At 41.2% G+C, this 17904-nt stretch overlaps 1 protein-coding gene across 16 annotated transcripts in view; it reads left to right on the forward strand.

Annotated features, from left to right (window-relative positions):
- foxp1b (forkhead box P1b) overlaps positions 1–17904 on the forward strand; it is a 145707-nt gene that overhangs the window by 13774 nt on the left and 114029 nt on the right. For 9 of the 16 annotated variants that reach the window (XM_014340590.2, XM_005943851.3, XM_005943852.3 and 6 more), the window contains exon 3: positions 3321–3382. The exons of the other annotated variants lie outside the window; for them this stretch is intronic. The gene's annotated coding sequence lies outside the window, so the exon portion shown is untranslated. The remainder of the gene's footprint in view (positions 1–3320; positions 3383–17904) is intronic. 16 annotated transcript variants of the gene reach the window in all.

The following is a 17904-nucleotide window of genomic DNA, read 5'->3' on the forward strand; positions in this document are numbered from 1 at the left end:
CTCTCCTCTCCTCTCCTCTCACTCTGCAGCTGTGCGGGTCTCCAGGCTCGCTGGCTTTTTGGAGAAGTGGTGAACTGTGTCATCTCCAGTCACTAACAACTAACAGCTGCAGCGCCAGCCGCTGCTGCAGATCGAGGGACAATGTGGAACCGATTTTCTAACATAGAGAAATAAATAAACAAAGCCTGTGGAAAAAAAGAAACAATACCACAAACAACACACAGCTTATGCAAATGCGGGGAAATGTGTTCGGGAATCGATAAGCCCTATTTGTGTGCAAAGAGACTATAGGACAAGAGTGACCATTTTACCAGAGATCCACATAACCTGTGTGCGCTATTTTATTTGCAAGTGATACCTCAGAATATGTGTTTTTTTTCTCCGTTACAGTATATGTCAAAGCTGCACATTATTAGTGTATTTGCTAGTGCGTGTACTCGTAACATACCAGATGTTTGAACTAAAGTTGAAGCAAAGTTTTAGTCACTGTGGTGAGAAAGGAGTCAAACTTTTAGTGGGCTAAAGGTTGAATATCATAACAAACTGCACACTCACATAGTTAATTAGAGATATTTTTCAGGAAATAGTAAATCTATGTCAGCATCTTAAGCCCTTTTACTTTTGGTCTCATTTGCTGCTCTTATAAATTTGGGCATTCTGAGTGTGGCAAGAAAAATGAAAACTTAACATTGTTTAGCTTTTAATCCCAGTCACCTTGTAATTGTTTCTTTGTCATAAGCAGCTATTAGTATTGCTAGAAAATGGTAATGCTTTGAGAGACTCATCTCTTCCAGAGAATGGCTCTCTATCACACTCTCACATTCTTTTAAAAGGGAAAAGGAAGATGAATTTTGTCCATAAAGGCTGTATCACAAGGGCTTTTTATCCTAAATGGCTCTGGGGATTGTTATCTGTGGGAAGTGTGTCCTGCCTCCGTCGTGTTCAATCAAGTGTCCACTTAGCTGTGACTGGGAGTAATTGTTCCCAAGTGGGCCACACACTGACCTGTTAATGTCTGTGTTGACCCTGTAACCTTGTCAGCACGTCTTAGGGAGGAGTTTAAATCATGTGGATCTCCTCGGTGTCTTTACGCTACCGGGTCAAGTGGGCGTTGGTCCTGAAACACCACTCTCTTGTAATGGTCCCCGGTAGCATGGGTCAGCTAGGGGTGTTCCCAAAGATCGCCTCTTATTAAATGAGGTGCTGGGAGTGCTGTGACTTAATGGGTCAGGCCATTGATCCGATTCACCGCCAGTGTCCCAGTCTCTGCTCTGCGGCCCAGTCGGTGACTTGACTCTAGCTGATTTTAAGTTACACTAAACCAGAGAGCCATCTCACTTTGAATGTATCTTACTGAACCCTTCCCTTGAATTTCAGACTTTACACAGTACACATTCAAGGCAGCAGTGATGTTCACACATGGGCCTCTGCCCAGTCGGAAGATTTAAATAGTCCTGGGTGAGAGAGCAAACTTGAGTGTACGTCTAGAGGAGGATGAAATATAACTTTTAGTTGTTTACTCATAAAGTTGCTTACTCAGTTACATTCATAGAAAGCTATTTCTGATATTTTTGTATGATGTATGGATGCACTGATACATAGTCTGATTATGAATTTAGGTCAGTTTTGGCACTGATGACTAGTATTAGCATATAGATAAATAACCAGAAATTACCAGGATATTGTGGTCGAGTAGTATGTTATTTCTCGAAAAGGAGATGTCCTTGTTTACCAGGAACAAAGAGATAACTAAATAGATACAAAATAAAAAGACTGGAAAATATCATTATTAGTTATTGGCCAAATAGTTTTTTAAACATCAAATCATAAGAGCGCTTGAGAGCTCATGAAATCCCAGTCTATTTGTGATACAGCGCGTAAATCCCATCATATTTGGATCTTCTCATGAAGTCTGAGTGCTGTACTTTTGATGTGGCAAACTTGGCAGCAATCCTTGGCCGAAGTCACAGACTGCCCTCTGTCGTCAAACTTGAAGTTAGGGGACCGTCTGAAAGCAAGTGCTTCAATTGAAGGGCATGGGGACACAATAGAGGAGCCATCAATCCATGAGGGGGGCTGTCTGTTGGGATCAACATTTTTTTGTGAGTAATGACAGGCATGCAACAGAGTAATCAGAAGGGTCTTATCTTGGGCCAATGGTAGGCCCAGGAATGTGGACGGCCTGTGGAAACAGCAGTCGCACTAATGGGGTTAGTTGAATTCCATACTGGTGAATTATGAGGAGCTGGGACGTTTGGGCTGTGGTTTGTTGTGTCTGGTTGGAAAGCTACACCGCTCCACACACAGAGTTATAGATTTGGTTTTTAACACGCTTTCTCATAGAGCAGGCCAATTAACTGGGAGCTGCACTGCTTTGCTGTGTTGCTAGAGACACAGCCACATTAAACAGCAAACATGTACACACATATATCACGGGCCAACCAGCCACACATGCAGCCGTGACTCCTGTGACAGGGACAAAACCAGATGTAATCTGTTATGCAGCCTCATTTGCATGATCTGAGTTGTATATGGAAGTCATTAGCCTCTTTCCACTTGTTTATCTGGCTACAGATGAATGCTTTTGAGCTAAACAGGTTTTTAAATAAGCTATTTTGGAATGTACAAGTGCTGTGACATTTATGTCAAAGACTATACAGTAATATAAAATATGTTACTCATGTTTCTGTTTTACACTCATCAAACCACTCAGAGTTGTGGCATTTTTCTTGTCATATCACGACGGTGATTAACGCCTATTACACAACCTTAATTATCCTTTTGTGTCACCTTGCTTATTTTGTTGTGCGATTTGGTCATGTTCTTTGCTGTTTTTCTTTTTTACATTTACATATTATAAAGTACACGCTGTATAAAATCAATTCAGCATATTGTTATGTTGATATTGCAACTACTCAAAGGGAATATTGTAACATCTTTACTGGTTTAGGGTGAGACATAAACCACAGATACAAACACTTTTGATATTTTTCATTGTGTACCTGTCATAGTTTCTTATGTGCATGTTCTGATATGAAAGGAAGATAACTTGGTATGCATATAGGCCAAGAGATGCCAACAGGAATCAGTGTGTCATAACTTAACAAATACCTGTGGCTGAAGACCATCACGTTTACTTTTGACATTCCTTATGTCATTTCTGTACGCGTGGGCTTCGCGGACCGGGGTAGGGGCTTTCCCCACCTTTCACTTCCTGTTTGTAATCTTTGTATCTTTCCCCTTCCTTTTCTCTCTCTCTCTCTCTCTCTCTCTCTCTGTTTGTGTCCTCTGTGTGAAACCCCCGTGGTCCTGCCCTCAAGACTGTAAGCTGAAGTCTGATTGGAGGAATGGCGTGCCAGTCGACCCTGCACCAGTGATCAGGGTATGTGTCAGTCCTCCCACTATAACTCTTCTCTTACTGCATACAGTAATGTGCCTGCTGTTTGTCTGTGAAGTGTCTTCAAAGCACTGTAAAATGTGACTTTTCGGCTTACGTGTTTCAAGCCATAATTTGTTTGAAACACATCCCAACAGAATATCGTCAGTTTTTTAGCAGTTTCACTGTTAGGCTTCACTGGCTGCTAAGCACAGATGTGAATAATAGAGACACAAATAGTCCCGGAGAGAGTTTACTGTTTTGGGGAAAATATCTAATTTTAGTGACCATTATTGCAATTATTTTAAATAAATAAACTTCAGCTCTGCATCTGTGAGGACTGGTCCCAGGCTTCTAAACTGCTGCCCCACTTGTCCAGATTTTGCCAGCAGTTTAAAAAAGGCTGCTCTTGTAAGTGGCTGTTTTCCCAGATGGAGAATCAGGACAGTCAATCAGGGGTACTTCACTACCCCCTATTCCTGGAGGTCCCAATTCAGACCTTTTAAATGGAAACTCTTAAAACAATGATATGATATTGTTCGATTCAAATATGAAGGATAATAATACAAAAGTTTAACCATGATTTGGGTAACATTTTGAGGGTTGTAATTCTAGCTGTTCTGGCCATTACAACCATTTAAAATGTCCTTATATTATCTTCTTGAAACAGTGAGGTGATTAACTGAATAATAATAGTTGACACCTGATTTTTGGATGAATTCAGAAAGAGTATAAAAGCATAAAAATTCACAGCTTCCTAAATATTTGTTGGTTTTCAGAGTCTTCTGTGAAAGTAGCTTAAATCTTTGTATCTTTGGGTTTTGGATTGCTGGTCAGACAAAACATGACACGTCCTTGAGCATCAGAACTTGATAATGGGAATTGTTTGCATTTTGTTAGAGATAATAAAATTAGCTGTTTCTCTGCTAGTCTGAAAGAATAACACAAATGACTGCTTTAATATATAAAAAAAAAAGCCTTTTCTTCTTCCAGAAAAATCCATACTTTTTGTTTTCGTGAATGTTATGTCCAGAAGTTTTTAGTGCCCCATTATAACAACAGTCTAAAATCAATAAATTGTTTAATATCTGTTAATGCAGCACGTCACGCGCCGTATAAACGTTGCACCATCTGCTGCTTTCTGTTTGTGACTCTCCTTTGTTTTTTAATATCTTTGGTGTGAAGTAGTCTTTCCATCCCTCTTCTCACCTCTGTCTGCCCCGGGAGCCCTGATTGGCTGAACACTTTCTGCACTATAGTCTGGCTGCTTGCCAGCCATACTGCCAGTGGCTGCCGTGCCCCCTGATCAGAAGAGAATGTGACATTTGTGCAGAGGTAATGGAATCTGCGTGCAATTAAATCTCTGACTGTGAAGAGGAGTCTATCTCCTCCTGCTCCCCCCATCTCCTGCCATTCCCAGCAGCAGGGGGGGTCAGGCACGATGATGAAACCATCCCAGCAGGCCCCTTCGCTGCACTCTGTTTCCCAATCTCCATGTCAGGTTGTATTTTTTAACTTTGCCGCACTAGACCTGCCTCTATCTGGCAATTAATTGCAGAAAATGTCAGTTAGGAATCTCTCCAAATATTGTATAAAAATTAATATTCAATTAGAAAGATTACGTTACACGGCGGTAACATTACCAGCGTTGAGGTGAATACTGCTGCAGGTGACAGTTGTTATTTAGTCGTGAGCGTTGTTGGGTAGTTAAGCATGGTTGGATGTGTTCTTTTCTTAGACGACTGGCACAGAGCGAGAAAGACAGAGGCAGAGGGCAGATTCATGCATGGATGAGAAAAGGGTCATATCTCTCTGCTCCTCTTTCTCTACTGGCCTGCCACTACACTTAACGCCTCATTTGTGGGCTTTGTGGCCAATGGCTTGAGTCTGCTATCCGTTGCCATAAAAGGCAGTTTTTTCCTCTCTGCTGATGGGGCACTTGCTTGTGGGTTAATACCAGACCCCCACTACAGGCAGACTCATATCTAATGGATAATGGATATGCGTATCCCCATCAGGACTGCTCATAAACATAAAACTCGCTGCTGCCATTGTATTGGTGGAGCTAGCTGAGAAGAACAGAGCAGCCAGCACCATGTGAGCATTTCCCTTGAACTTGTGTAGGAGTAGTTCATATCTGTGTTCCTTGTCCTCACAGGGTGGACCGAGATGCAGGATATCCAGGTCAAGGTTTGGCTAAATCCTCCCTTGTTGTTCACACCCTGTGTAGGTCTGTCCTAAAGGCACAATCTAAGGCTATACCTCCCTGCAGTTCGGCCACTCGATCAACTACATAATGTGATTATTGAAATGGGAATTCATCTTCCTGTTCCTTCGAACAATGAAAGATTACAGTTTATTTTTTCACGTTCTGCTGCTGAGTGTCAGAGCCCAGCTTTAATGTGACTGGTTTCCTGTCACAGTTGACTCTTCTTTTCACGTTCAGCTTTCTCTGGTAATGTATTTTGTCATGATGAATTATTAATATCAGCGCTGGTTGAAGGGAGTGTTGTCTCAGAAAATATGAGAGTCACTCTGTTTCTTTGTATTCCTGCAACCAAGGGTTAATTTACACCAACAATCAAATGAACCTTCCCGTTTCCTTGCTGCCGTATGGATCGTGCTGAAAAGCTGCTGGTCTTAACTTTATTCGCTAACATCCTGCTAAACATCAGAGAGAGCCATTCCTGTTTTCCTCTGTTACACATGGCTTTGGTGTGTTTTGCGATAAAGAGAAAAAGGCTTTGCTCGGAGAAGGAGACAGAAGAGGCTTACGCCATTAGTGTCATTCGAATGGTGAATTAGATCAGACTGACAGATAGATGCGGAAAATTGTTTTAATTGTATAATTATCTCTGGTTAGCCACTTGTGCGGAAAAGTGCTGTGATGTGGGTGAAGGCCAGGGAAGAGCACATTTTGGCCTTTATGTGCTTATTTTGTCTTTGCACAGCAAATGAACAACAATTGGGGGTCCTAAGGATAAAACATAAACACACCCAAACGCACAGACACTCACACTCCCCCTGGGCAGGTTGAGACGTGTTCATTGAAATGCTGCCCTTTAAAGTAATGTGTCTGGCCAGTGAGCCTTCTCCTCAGGCAAAGAGGAAGGCGCCTATAACTGTCTGCTGAAGATGGCACAGCTTAGCACAAGTGTAACAGCTATGCACAACATTCGGAGGAGAAGGAGAGGCTGAATATATTTGTGGCATGCCTAACCGCATTCAGCTGATTTCTGATCGGATGCAAAATAGTAGACTACGCGCAGATGGCAGTAAATATGTGGCTTAATAACTGCCGCCTGCTTTGTGCATTTTTTTCTTTTGTAAAACATTCCCATGAAAGAGTTTGCATGAAGCTCCTATCTTCAACTGCCAATTTGGTTGGAAAATATTGCTGTTTTAAACAGTGACGACTTACTGTTGCAACATGTGCTGCTGCGTAGCGTCCGATTTATTAACGTAGTCCTAATTTGTTGATTCTTTTTCACTTAGATCATTATTTTAATAGTTTTGGACAGAAGCAATCTACCATTCCATCCTTTGGGCAAACATTGTCATTACTGTTGAAGTCTCAGCTGCTTTTACTGAATACTGCTGCTGTTTTAAAGCTTCTGTAGAGGTCTTGGGTTCAGATTTAAAGAAAATGTCCTGATCTTAATTCCAGCAGACTTTATCATTGAAAGAATTTGATGCAGTTTTCTAAAATACCTAATGCTCTGTTTGGTGTCCTCTAAATGTACAATTTTCATTACATTTTCATAGAGATAAAAGCATCCTGGCTGTAGCATATAGTCTTATTTTGACAGATCAGTTTCTGAGTGATTTTTTTTCTAGCCCGGTGGGCAAAGCTAAGCCCAGGCCAAACACTGATGCGCTGCAGTCAGCAGCTGCATGCCATTTTCAGCTCAGCTCATTCAAGTGTAATAAAACAATGCAAGAAGTGCTGGAGGATTGCGGCCCTGGATGCTCTCGCTCTTGAAATAGGACCACCTTTCGGGCAACCGTATAAACAGTAAGGGGAGCTGCTATCCTGTGAGTTTCTGTCATTCATTTAATTCATCGGGCGTTCCTGTTCCTGCTGTGTCCCCGATCAGAAATATTTGATTATGTAACAGGCCTGGTGGTTTGTAATCGTATCAAGAAAGACCTTCAATAGTTAATCAAAAAATGAGAATGTTTGCACACTGCACCAGTCTCGAAATCCACAGCGATTCATGGACTGCGAGCTTGTCATGTCTCAGTTGTTACCTTCGTCATGCTCCGTTGTTCAGTTGCATCTCCTGTTATAATGCACAGGGGATTAGCAGGTAACAAGGCAGCAGCACTCCTCTGAGGATGTTGCGCGTGGCTTTGAATGTCTCACACAATACAACATAAATGAGGCGGGGGGTGGGTGTCCCACCAAATGGTGATTTCCCAGCTACACAGGGAGCCTCCTCCTGGATAATGTGGTAATGAAAGGTGACAGGAAGGACTCAGGGTCTGGAACGAAGCCGGGGCAGCTGGTCAGAGCAGGAGTATAGGAAGTAGTGTGCACCCGGGCTAAAGTGCAGCGAGAAGCAAATTAAAGCTCATATCTGCCATCTCCCTCGCCTCCCTGCACTTTCCTGTTTGGACTTGAAGGTGATTGGGAGCCAAGGCGGTGACAGTTGACGGAAGCTGCGCGGAGGAGAGAGTATTTATTTACAGTGAGATGCAGCGATGCTTGTTCAGGATGCGGTTTCACGCAGGATGTGCACCCCCTTCTCCACCACCACCACCACACACACAGACACACACCTCCTCCCATCTTTCTCATCTCCACCCTTACACTACAATCCCCAGGTTTGATCAAGAATGGGAAGTGGGTTATTGGAGAGGAGGGGCTGGCCTGCTGCAAGCCAGGCAGCCTGTATTGTGTAAGAGGCTGGGTCTGGATCCAGCCAGCAGAGAGCTCACTCAGCATGTCTTCCTGCCTAACCCAGGAGGTGGTACCAAAGTCAACATGGGTCACTGAAAAAAAGGAGTGTGTGAAGCACTAAGATTGTATTGTGTGACAGAGATTTTCTTGAGGTGTTACATAATCTAAGTTAAAAAAAAAAAGGCAGTGAACAAAACGGAGCCTGTGAGAAAAGCTTACATTTAAAAGAGTGTGTGTTTTAAGAAAGTTCAAATGAGTGTGTCAGGTACCCTTCCAGGAATTCTACCTTGTAAAGCAGGGGTGGGCAGGTAAGGGTGGGGGTGGGGGTGTAAATCCCAATAATTACACTGTACACTGGTTGAAGTGCAATTACCATTGTTGTCACCCTATAATACACTATTCACTATTTTAGCAAACTGCTCATTTTAAAACATGCAAGTGTGTGCAACATCCTTTCATACCACCCAGGAGGAAATATCCTGAAACTATTAGTTGATTAGTCAGATAAAAGTGAACCTGCTGCAGGCACACCTTTTTTGCTTTTTCATTAGATTCCAACTTCGGCTTTCGTCTGGTAGGATATCAGATGGTAAGCATGTGAGTGTGTTGAAAAGGTGAGCTGTTCTGATCTCTGCTCACTAGCTGTCATGTCGGCATTAATCCGTCCAAAGTTTCAAAGGCAGGTTTTATGACCCGCCTTACGGCCTCATCTGTGTGGACAGCAGCATCTAAACTCTGGAGAACCTGCCACATAAAATCCACATCTGTTAAAGCCTAAATTGTAAAACAGCCCCCACATGTCCAGGCAGTGTTGAGTTAATAATATACTTAAAGTACAGCTCCCTGCAGCAACGGCAGCCATTGTCTTACATTCGCTTCTTTGGGCAAGACTTACAGCTTTTTGAATGCCTTTTTGGACCTTCACAGACTATTTGTTTTTTTATTTTTTTTAATGTTTTTGACAAGTAAAGTTTAGTAGTCAGTCTTGTAGAATTATCAAAATTGAATTTGTAACAACCAAGTGCTGAAACCAACAAGAATGGACTGAATCTACTTTTACTTGTAGTGTAGTTAAAGATCAATATGAAAACGACAGACAATTTTTATTAAATCAGAAGTAGGATTAGAAAGCAAAAGCAAGTATTATTCTCAGTCTTGAGGTTTGCCACCACTGTCCAATATATAAAGGATGATTAACACATCTGTGGGTGATGCAATTTAAACAGCAGTTGTCATTACAGACACACAGTTGCTACACACACGTTTGTCGTCACAGTCTCTAAAAGAGGAAGTATTGCTTCTCCTCGCTGGTGAATTCAATCATTGCTTCCATCAGTGCTCTCAGAAGTCAAATGTACTGCGCGTTAACAAGTGCTTTCTGTGCTTCTTTTATCCCTTTTAGTTAGCCGTGTGCTAGTCATTTCTGTCGTGGGACACATCTTCAAATCTGTGAAGGTAGCTATTGACCTGACAGGAGCAGCATGTGGATGTGACTCACATATACAACAACATAAATTTCAGTACTGATTTGAGGTTTCTTCAAAGGCATCTGGCAAATAACCTAAGGGAGAACCACAGTGCGGCAGTCGAGGGGGAAAGATACATTTAGAATAACCATGAAAAGCAGACATTGTTGGTGGGAGGGCAGATGAGTAATGTAAGATAACCAGTTACCACATAGTTCTGTTTTAGGTGTCTCGTGTCAATGACTTCAGAACGTTGAGGATTTATTTAAATTAACAAGGTACAATTGACAGAAAATACATTTTAAATGTTATGTGACTCAGTAGCTAGAGCTATCGTGTATTCTACATGTGTTTGTTAAATTGGTTTCACACAGTGAAGTAAGTGTAGGCACAAGTAAAAAGCTAAAAAAGTTTGGTGTCAGAAAGCTTTTTATTGTTATTTTTACTTTTGGCTCTGTGTGATGTCAGGTAGAGGGGATATTTTTGATATTGTCTTCTAACAAAGTACAACTGTGGCTATTACTACAGCTCCACCCACCTGCTGTTTATGACAGTTGGGGGGAGGGGTACATGAAGATTATTTTGAAGTGTACAAAAACTGTTTTACTAGAGAATAAGAGCAAAAAATATGCAGCTCAAAATGAGCAGGATTATGAATTAATTAAAATTAGTGAATTAAAATTCACTAATGCATTACAGCACAAGTGATTTGATCTAAAAGTCTTGACATAAATAGGCAATGGCTGAAAGTCTAGGACTTTCTGTCTGTGCTTTTGTAATATCTGTATTTATGGGGGTAAAAAGAATTTGCAATAGCAATATACTGCAAAGTTTATTTCCATTCACAAACCAAACATTCCCTCTTTAAAAAAGTGTATTTTAGCAACATTAGGAAGTTCAAATAGATTCATATAGTATTGTTAAATGCTTTTACCGGGCGGCAGACTCAGCAACAACACTTGTAACTGCTCTAGACGCAGAGGGAACAGTCTTAAAGTGTTTTTATTCATCTATGGCAGTGTATGTAATAGATGATGACAGCCTGGTCACCTCTTCCTTCAATTGGTTTGGATTTTCTATTTACTGCTATACACAATGCTGTGTATAGTTGGGTCTTAGACTAATTGATGTTTTGGAAGATGAGTCCAATTGGATGAGTCATTAGGCCTATTACCAGAGTTTTATTAAATGCCCCCACCCAAAAGGGGGGAAAAAGTCCGCTCTGGAATATTTCCTTCCTAGAATAACAGGCGCTTGGATTGGTAAAAGGCAGATAATATATGTGTGAGATTGATCAGTGAGTAGCGACCCCATTATCTCCTGAGATGTTAATTACACTGTGCTCAGCTTGCATGTCAAAAGGCAGATAATTGAAGAAGGTAAAAGATGTGCCACACTTTATTTATGCTTTCACTTGCTGGTAGAGGATTTGCTCTCTCTTGTATGTCCTCTTCCCGCCTCATCTTTCTTCTCTCCCTTTTTTGTCTGCAGTGTATTTATTCTTCGGTAATATCACATTGTCATATAGCTGATACATTTTTGGAGTTATTATTCACAGTCCTCACTGTGACAGATGTTCTGTCCTGTCTCTATGTCACAGCTGTCTGCAGGGGCTGTAAAAATCCTAAAATGATTTAAATGAAATTACCTGAATTCAAGACCTTTAAAGGTTCTTGTATTTAGATGTTAGATAAATAGTTTTTTTGGACCTCCTGAAGATCTCTGTGCTGCATTTCCACCCCCCCAATTTTTTATGTGTCACTTATGCATGTGGACACATTGATAATTGCAATCTGTTTCTCAAATCAGCAAAGTGGAGTACAACCTCTTACAGGCCATCAAACTGAGGGAAGCTGCAACTTCTTAAACCTTATTAAATGTCTAAAACGTCATTGCCAGTTCTAGCTGTTTAGTCTTGGATTGTGATTCATGGAAAGTAGCTTTGCATGATTCACAGTTCAGAATATTTTCTTATTCATCATTTTGGAGCCCACCAGTTTTCTTTTAAGCAAACTCTCATCTGATTGGTTACCCTGAGATAACCATATTAATTCTCTCATTGGCTTCGTACAGGTCAGTGAGCAGAAAATAGCTGAAAGTGAGTTTAAACCAGTGGTTTGCAGTTATTGCTCAATTCTTTGACCTGATTTCATGAAAACCTGGTCATGGTTACTAGGAACATTCACCACACCATCAGTGTACATTTGTTAGAAAATAAATAAAGACATTACAAGTCCTGTTTAAAATTAGCTGTGATTTACTGTACTAGGATAATGCTGTGTAAAAATACACATGAACCATATATATATGCTTGGGCTGCAGTGGCTACAGCTGTTAAAGCATGAGCCAGAGTGTTGGAGAATGACAGACGAGTAAAAGAATGATGATGGAAACATTTTTGGGTGAGTTTTAGTACTTTAATCCGGCACTGGAATTACAGCATCTGTCCAGCGCAGTCTTCCCAGGTGTACATTGAGATGAGTCTGTGAGAAGCAACAGAAACTTATTTGCAAAAATACTGTTGCTATTGTCTTTTTGTTCTTTCTTTTCTTTTCTTTTTTTTAAAAACATTGTTTGTGTCTTCAGCGTAGTTCCCCCCACATCTGAGCACACGGTGTCTGTAAACTTCCTATTGACATTGTATAAGCCATAGGGGACATTTTGTATTTAAAAGAAAGAAAAAAAAGTCTTGTTTGTTTTTCGCGTGCTTATAGAGATAGCGTTTCCTGTGGTTTCCTGTGGTATCTCTGTGTGCTGCAATTTACAAGTGCACGTGAATGCCGTCTGCACTCCCAAAAGTGAGAAAGTGCACATACATACACACACACATATACGCAGCTATACATACACTCTGATGTTCTTTTCTTCTTTCTGTGTTGTCATCTTTGCTTGGGGCGGAGCCTCAAGGAAGTGGTCAGGCTGTGGTCATCTGTCTTTAGGGCTGATGGACAGCAGCATGATTTAGTGCATCACCTGGTGGACACTGTTAAAAATGAGCCCCTTAGATGGCATAGTTAGACATGTTTTTTCAGCTGTTGTCTACTTTTATGCACTTTTTCCCCCCTTGCCTTACGTGGGTGAAATTCATTTAATCTTTGAATCAGAGTTTACAGTGACATCATCGGTGCAGAGAATAAACAGCTGCACTGACGGGAAAAGAAGGAAAATTCACCCCTTTATGAAATTGTGTTCGAAGGCAAAGTTGAAGGTCAAGAGGGAGTTTATAGTAGGACTTTTTTTTTTGGAAGTGTTGAAATAAGAGAGCTGCTTAAAAGCCCACCTCTTCCTAACAGGAAACCCAGTGCAGAGATGAAGCCGAGGGGTGTAGCGCAGTTTCACCTTTGCTTTGACATCTTCTGGCTTTTCTTTACTTTGTCTGACCAATATCTGAAATCCATTAGCATCTTCCTACTTGTTTATGTGTAGGCCAGGAGGCTCCAGGAGGCAGACGGTGAACTTCATTGAATTTAAGGTTTTTATGGTATTAAGTTGAAGTGTCTTTTTCTCATTTTTACCACTTTTTTGTGTGCCAGAGAAAGACCTCTGATCTCTCAGATGCTAGCAAGCTGTATTTTGCTGTGGCAGTGCAGCCTTATCTGCGCTTGAGGTCTGTACTTTAATGGGGTTTATTGATCTAAACAACATCAGGGGTTGCGGTGATGTTATTAAGGCAGAGATAACTTCTGTGTAATTCCACTCCAACAATATATTAGCCTTTTATTGGTCTAAATAACTTTGCCTTTTAGACAGTAATGCACCAGTAAGTCACAGCAGCTCTTCATGTCGGCAGGATCTTAATAAAGCATTTCCTCTGGACATCCTGCTGCAGAGAGAGTGAAAAACGACAGGTTAAAAGGCATGCTGGGAAGTTTCCATGCCATCACTGTAAATTATCTCTTTTGAATACATAAATAAAACTAGAAGCGAGCTGTGAACAGGAAGGGGTGGAGGTGGGACGGATTGGTGAAAGTTAATACAAATATCTTCCAACACTCTCTGTTTCACACATGGAGGTGCTATAAGGAAAAACATAGGATGTTCCAAAAGAAGCCAAACTGGAATACGTGCAACGTCATGTAGGCAGTAGCCGATCAGTGTTGTGTGCATGTGTCTGGTTTTTCCTTTTTTTCTTTTTTTTAAGAATGCTTCTATGTAATTTTTTAGGACAAGTGTAATTTAGATTTATCTACATTTGTGTTTTCATTTGAAATTTTGAGAGAAAATATATACATAACATTACAATTGTGGTCATTATTGTAGTAACAGTAAAAAAAATACAGTCTAACTCAGTCATTCTGCTTAACAGAATTGATTTAGATGCAATTAATTTATAAAACAAATGCACGGTTTGATTAAAAAAAAACAGAGTAGGGTTTTTTTGTGGCTGCTACAGGTTTGGAAAACTGTTTATTTCTTTATGTATTTTTGAATAGTTATTGACGCGTTGCCCATGGTGCATTGTGTGTATGCAAACTTATTTAATGGACAGTTGCAATATTTTTTTCCTTTCAATGGCAGCATGCTGTATATCTAATATTTATATGAAATAACGAAGCCATTTATCTAGAAGTGTATTTTCCAGGGGTTGGGGGTAGGGCTCCATAATTTGCAGCTATTTAAAGCCTTGGTTTTGGTAATGAATTATTTTGTCATCTTGGCTGTGATGAGATTCATCTTTAATAACTGTAACAATTATTTTATTAAAAAGAGAAGCCATGCATTATGGCTATCTCGCCAAGGTCTCAAGCTGGAAGGAATTCTCATTAAGAGCATTATATTACCCCGGTGTGCTTTCAGTTGGATGTCCCGCTGAAATTACATTAGGTGTCAACAATGTTTGTGTTAGAAGTAAGCAGTCATATTTACAGAGGCTAGCTTTTTTCATTTGCTGCCTGACACTGGGAGATGTATTAAAAAAGATACTAATGCTCCATATCTGATTAAGTCACGTACAGTGAAACTCCTTTAAAGTGTTGACTTTTAATATAAAGCAAGCACTGTTCTGTCATCAGCAAAGACGTAAATCTTTATTCAGAACTTTTGATTGCTTGAGCTTTTTTATTTATTAATTTTTTTGTGATTTATTTAGCTGGCACACACGACTGTAATCACCCCTCATTCCCTCCATTTATAGCTCCCAAACTATAAGCATCAGGTTGTTTGTGTCATGATTGATTTATCAGTGATTTTCATCTACATCCTGTGTTCCTTCTGATGGTTAGCGTGGTGTGCAACATTGTATTTTGTTAATGGTTCCAGGCCCAGGGTTGCTGCTAATGACATGGTTGTAATTGTTTGTCAGTGTGATAATGTGTGATTTCCTATTTCCATGTGAAGTTGGACATTTGATGAAGGAGGGATCTTGTCAGGAAGACAAAGTGCTGTCATTTGTCACCAGCTAAATGAGCTTCTCACCAGACATCCTCTCAGTTTTCAATGGCAATATCATATTCACGGATCCCCTTTTGGGCCATTGCCATGATTTCCACATTATCCAGTGCATGGTATTAAAGAAATGAATTAAGCTTGTTCTGGCTTCCTTCAACACGAAGCACAGAAATCCAGATGAAGGCAGAGATGTATTAAAATCACCTGATTTTGATGCAAAGGTCAGACACTGTAAAACTGAGATTTGAACTAAATCAACTATGAGACACATGGTTTCGCTCTCTTAGTTTGTGCTCTTTGCTGACATATAGAAATATGTTAACTGTATTTCCAGAAAGACAGAAGTGAAATTACTGAGTTTGGTAATCTTTTATTCTTAGTGTTTGCAAGCAGTCATCACTTCCTTAAATTTAACATTTTTAAGTGGAGAAACGGTTTCATCATCTTCACAGGAAAGACTTTGTCAGTTCATGTCACTGTGTACCTTTTTTTCAGGGGCAAAATATAGAGTCAAGTTAAGTTGAATAAATATGACTTTTGATTTGGGAAAATGAAAGTTGGAAGTTTGCTGTTGCTGCCGTGCTAAACATTATTTTTACCGAAATTTGGATCATTTCTTATAGTTGCCAATTGATTAAAAATAGCTGCGAGTGATGCATGAACTGGGTTTGGGTGGTGAAATGGGGCATGCCAGAAAAAGTTGGGGTCAGTAGTTGTCGTAGAACATGAACATGACAACTTTCATTGTTTGCCTGAACATTGTATATTTGTCCGTTTCACATCTCCTGTAACATTAGAAACTTATGGGGCACATGATTGCAGCACTTGAAGGTCTTTGAAGTAGTTGTTCCCTTAACCCACTGCCTTTGTTTCTGATTAAGCTTGTTCCATATTGTGGGGTTGGGGGGCAGATTCTTCCTATTTAACAATCTAATGAGCCAAACAAGACAAACAAAAGAGAGGTGCACCGAATAGGTCTCCTGAGGTCGGGGGAGCTGCCTCATGTCACAAATGCTCTTCTGTCTTCCTTTTCCACTCAATATCGATTCATGTCTTCAGTGGTTATGCGCTGTCCGCTGTACATGGGTGGTGTAATCAGCTAAATGTAGCCTCTGCTTTCTTATTATTACCTGGGTGCTTAACACTGGTGGGGTTTTTTTTCTCTTCAAGGACAAATGGTGTAGGAGAAGGCAGATCCCGTGTGAAGTCCCTGAGCCCTCGCCGAGCGGCAGATCTCTTTTCAGCGCCAGCTGTTCTCTCAGATACACCAGGCCGTGCTGAAATTCTCTTAATATAATTCTAGGGGCTCAGGAGAATAGTGCAAAACAAGCGTGCCAACGAGGAGAACGTTGAATTTTTCATCAGCGGGCTTCAACTAGCTGAGTTAGTGGGCAGCGCTCTCATTCATGAGCAGATGTTCAGTGCAGTTACACTCTGCAGTTAATGTGAACTTACTGGCCTCTCTGCCATTGGCTGCAAGGACGTTGGCAGCAATCTGGCATCTGAGAATTACTCCCAGTAAAAGGCGCAGTCCTGGAAAGCGTTGCCCCGGCCTTTTTTAGCCACTTCCCAGCCCAGGAGCTGGATTGTGGACAGGGGAAGGCACTGACAGCTCATCCGTCTTCAGTCCGACAGTGATGAAACACTCGCCACTGTTTGCCGGGGGAATAGCACTGAAATTCCTGCAGATAATTTTCACATTTTACGTTCACTTCTAGTGACTGGATAGATGTGAACCAACGGCACTCAGCAGGTGAAATATATTTCAGGTGTGTCTGAAAAAGAAGTACTTAAAGATACCTGCCTCAGTTGTTACAGTGAAAGAGTACATACAGATGTATTATTCCAGTACCCCTGAAAGAGGAAACTCAGAGAAGAGGCACCTGTAAGGGGGAGCAGTTTGGCTCTGGTACGTCTGTAGCTGTAACCAGCTGGTGCTGTGGTCAGCCTGGTGGGCTGTATCCTCTCCCAGCCTGGTGCTTCAGACATCTGCATGCCCAGGCTGCCTAGCTCGAATTTGATGTGGTCGTACAGATCTGTAATAGTTTCATCCAACTAGGCAAAAGGCTGTTTGACTGGTGTGTGTGTGTATGCGACATCAAATTTAGTAGGTGGCATGCCAATCATCTCGAGCTTGTGTGAAAGTCATCACAGTAAAGTTGTGCATATGGGACTTAAACAGTGCAAATGACAAGCTCTTGTTTCTCTGCATGTCTCATTTTCACTTTCTAATTGGTCGTTTTCAGGTTGGCTTTACGAGAGCAAAACTAATTAGTGTTTCTAAATTCAGCAGAAAAAAAGGCAGTTGGGTTGATTGTTCTGGTTTCCTCTCCTGTGTCAGGCGCTCAACAAGAAAATAAGACTAATCATTTTCAAATTGCTCGTATTTTTAAACCCCAGAGCTGAATGTCATTCCTGGTCTCTTGGCATTTTGTTTGGCAAGATCAGGGAACCGTGGTTGCCCTCTCGCCTGTGTGCTGTCTTTGTGATTCGTGGGAAGTTTGGACTTGGGGCCAGTGGAAAAAAACAATGTGTTGTGTTTTAGGTGGGGTTGTTTCTGCTTTGATTGGGAATGTCCTGCTGACAGGAGCAGCCTCGCAAGTTTACAGTAGCTGTGACATTGGCGTTACCTTTATTCAAAGTCCTCCAGCTGCATTGAGCCCTCAGGAAGCCCAGCGCAGGCCCACATGGGCGGCTGACGGCCCAGAGAGAGGAGAATGAGCCCTGTTTGAGTTGGCAGACGCTCCCCTCTTGGGGAACTTTTGCTGCCT

The sequence above is a fragment of the Haplochromis burtoni genome, unplaced genomic scaffold (genome assembly GCF_018398535.1).
Source record: "Haplochromis burtoni strain Fernald_Lab_line unplaced genomic scaffold, NCSU_Asbu1 Contig_245, whole genome shotgun sequence".
Taxonomy (NCBI): Eukaryota; Metazoa; Chordata; class Actinopteri; order Cichliformes; family Cichlidae; genus Haplochromis; species Haplochromis burtoni.